At 38.8% G+C, this 4045-nt stretch overlaps 1 pseudogene; it reads right to left on the reverse strand.

Moving 5' to 3' along the window:
* Positions 1–1616: 1616 nt before the first annotated feature.
* LOC126254124 (5S ribosomal RNA) lies at positions 1617–1734 on the reverse strand (annotated as a pseudogene).
* Between the last annotated feature and the right edge of the window lie 2311 nt (positions 1735–4045).

The following is a 4045-nucleotide window of genomic DNA, read 5'->3' on the forward strand; positions in this document are numbered from 1 at the left end:
GATCCGTTACGACAGTGCTCCGGAATTTGGCGTTAATGGCAAAGCCAGCAGATTACCGAAGTGAGTGCCTTTGGTAACAGCACATCACCCATAACGCCTTTCCTGGGATCGTGACCATTTCGGTTGGACCCTAGTCGACTGAAAAATCGTGACCTGGTCAGATGAGTCCGGGTTTGTTGGTAAGAGCTGATGGTAGCGTTCGAATGTGGCGCAGACCTAACAAAGCCGTCGACCCAAGTTGTCAACAAGGCACTGTGCCAGCTGGCGTTGCCTCCATAATGGTGTGGATTGTGTTTACATGGAATGGACTGGTTCACTGACGGGAAATGGCTATGTTCGGCTGCTTGAAGACTATTTTGCAGTCATTCGTGGTCTTCACGTACCCAAACAACGATTGACTTTTTGTGCAAGACAAAGCGTCATGTTAGCGGGCCATAGTTGCTCGGGACTGGTTTGAAGAACACTCTGGACAGTTGGAGCGATTGATTTGGCCACCCAGATCGCCAGACATGACTCCCATTGCACTTTTATGGGACGCAATCGAGAGGTCAGTTCCTGTACAAAATCCCGTTCTAGAACACTTTCGCAATTATGGACAGCTACACAGGCATCATTGATCAGTATTTCTGCAGGAGATATCCAGCGACTTGTCGAGTCCATCCCACGTCGAACTACTGCATTACGAACGGCAAAAGGAGGTCTGACACGATATTTAGTATTACCCCATGACTTCTGTCAGCTCATTGTAAACACCAGCATTGGTGCTGCTCTCTGAACACCTGTTTTGAGATCAGTTTGAGCTATAAGGCTTCGGTTGTACCTATAAGTAAAAATACTAAATTAACACTCCGGTCAAATCTTTTCTTATCTCAAAGGCAGAAATAGTACAAGATAGGTTTAACTGCATTCATTCTGAGATTATTTATTATTTAATTTTAGTGTGTCTGTTTCGTAACACAGAAAGGAACTAGCTCACCCTAATTAATATCACGTAAGTGGTTGAAACGAACGGCAAAAAAGGAACGTAAAGGATTCGCGCATACGTACATTCATACGCTTTTGTAGCAACTAAGAGAAACGAGACACACTGTGCGAGAGAAAATTACATATTCCTCAGACATGTGTCAGAGTACCATACTTAATCTGTTTGATGTACGTGTTTTTACACTCAAATCATATTAGTTTACCAACTGTTGTCCTTCGCTGGAGATACCACTGAAAGTTGGGTTTGCAGTAAAGCTGAAATGAAGACTCCATTGCTGGAGATGACTAAATCCAGAGAAGAAATTTTTCAGTGTCTTAAATTATGTTCTTATTTATGTAATGAAAATTTAGAATATATAACAGCTTCTAGTCAGAAATCAAAGTTACAGAGGCAGTTATGGGAGATTGGATTCCTCCCTTAGCAGTATGGCGCGCTTCATCTTCAGGCCACAAGTGGCCCATCGGGACCATCCGACCGCCGTATCGTCCTCACTGAGGATGCAGACAGGAGGGGTGTATGGTCAGCACATCGCTCTCCCGGTCGTTATGATGGTTTCCCTTGACCAGAGCCGCTACTGTTCGGTCGAGTAGCTCCTAAATTAGCATCCCGAGGCTCAGTGCACCCCGAGAAATGGCAACAGTGCGTGGCGGCCCGGACGGTCACCCATCCAAGTGCCGGCCACGCCCAACAGCGCTTAACTTCGGTGATCTGACGGGAACTGGTGTATCCACTGCGGCAAAGCCATTGCCCATAGCAGCATACATAGGTGACAAATCTTTATGTTTCAGGAGAGAACATTGCTACTTGTCATCAGCCGAATCTAGAAAATAATTTTAATTTACATTCATTCACTCAATGACACGTATCTCTTTGCCTTCACGAGAAAGTTTTAGTTTGTCATTTTTGGCTTCGACCAGTATCGAGCTCAGTTACGACAATAAAATTTGTTGAAGTCAAACTTCACGTAACAACTACAAGAATGTACCAGTTTCATCAGAACATGAATTTTCTGTGGTGCATCACGTGGCCTTCAGCCGGCATCGTCGTAGTCATTAGATGAGTTTACACGTCATCAAACCTTATTGTTAAAACAATATTTGGAGCGGTTCTAGTTCTGGCATAAGTGTTAGCTGTACTTTAAGTTTGTGCAGTTTCACTGATTTTAATTCTTTCCTTTACCTACAACAACTGACTGCACTAACAAATGAAACAAAACATTATTTACTTCTCATACAACCATCGAATTATACTTTATCGCTTAGAAAACTTGGAGCAAAACGATATATTAGCTAATAAACGAAATGAAAGTACTGTTTTGGATAAAAATTTTCACATCAGTTAACACTTGGCAGAGCTCACAATACTATAGGTAAGGTTTATAATTTATATATATAATATCTGCAGATTGTTTTCTATATTCTCACTCCCACACAATAGGATACCCCATAAAAGATCTGGAAGTTATAAACTCAAGTGTAACAACTGTCCTAAATTCTACATTGGCCAAACAGGTAGAGCTTTTGAAACAAGATTCAAGGAACACCTTGATGCCCTACGTCTGAAAAACCTAAGCAAATCTGCATTTGCCACCCATCTTGCAGAAAACAATCATACAGTTGAGAATATAGAAAACAATCTGCAGATATTACACCTCAAAGACAAAGGTTTCACATTGAATCTCCTAGAGGAGATTGAGATTCATACACATAAAAACAGGTTCCCTGATCTCATTTTGAATGAACAGACAGAGTCGGCTAACACCCCCTTCCTAAATAACTTTGAAGAAGCTTTCAATTTTTTAAAAATAACTTAAGCCTAATATTCCATCAAAAACATTCAGTATACAGGCCCCAAAAACTGCTTATATGTCATTGAAAAAATTGCATAATGAAAACATGTGCATTGCATATTATGTCACATATTGAATTTATCTCCTACTATTGTAACAACTAATTAGTAACACACAGTAATTCTGTACTACATATAATGTTTGTAATCTTATTTTTATATAATTTTATTTATTCCATTTTAGATTAATTTCATACAATAGCAAAGAGATATTTTACTGTACCCATATCGACCATACAGCATCTGTAAGTTAACATTGTTATGACTGTAAGCTCTTTGCAAACGTTGTTTCTTGTTTGTAATGTGAAGCTGGGCCACGTTTTGTAAACGTTATTCGTGTGTGCTGCGTGTGTAATTAAAATGATGAGGTTAAAAGTGACGCCCATTGACTGGAATAGCACTCACATAGTGCATATTGAAAAGTGTATGAAGCTTGCGTTCGAAAACATAAACGCACGAATATTTCGTCAGGCAGAACTACACAGCTCGTAAGTACACTAACCTGCAAGTTTACTAATGTTTATAAAAACCATCTCATGAGCAATTAGATCTTGTAAAAGAAGTAAATCTTTCGTAAAAATACCATTACCGATATGACAACAAAATATTTCTTTTCTTTCCCAGTGCAGCAAACGAATAACACAAACAAAACTAGGTCCAACTAAGAATGCGTGTAATCTGCCATCTGAAGATGGATTTGTAAAGGAAAATCCGAAACCGGTCATGGTCTGAAGATAATAAACCTTTTTAAACCATACATGTGGCTGGTAGCTGTTTTTTATATAAATTATAAACCTTAAGTACAACAGCCACGTTTCTCAACATGTCGTCTTTCGACAAAATAGCGTTAAGCTTACCTAGCCAGGTAATGAGAATGTTACATGCGTTCAAAAAATGTAAGATTGATGTAATGAAAACAATTAACAACATAAAATTCAACAAAAGATGTCTGTTAGAAAAAGTGACCCCAAATTATATTAAAGTTAAGGTCAATAGTCAAACAAAAGCTGCTAAGCTTGCTAAAGTAAAATGTGAAACTATTTGGATAAAAACAGAAATCAAATTACAATATAAGAAGAAAGATAAGCTGAATAAATCAATGTACAAGCTGCATTTACAATTAGGAAATAATCTCACACCTCTACAGTTAATGTATGTAACACACCATATTAATCATGCTCTTAGCAGAGAACAACAACAAATCTCCTCTAG

The sequence above is a fragment of the Schistocerca nitens genome, chromosome 4 (genome assembly GCF_023898315.1).
Source record: "Schistocerca nitens isolate TAMUIC-IGC-003100 chromosome 4, iqSchNite1.1, whole genome shotgun sequence".
NCBI lineage: Eukaryota > Metazoa > Arthropoda > Insecta > Orthoptera > Acrididae > Schistocerca > Schistocerca nitens.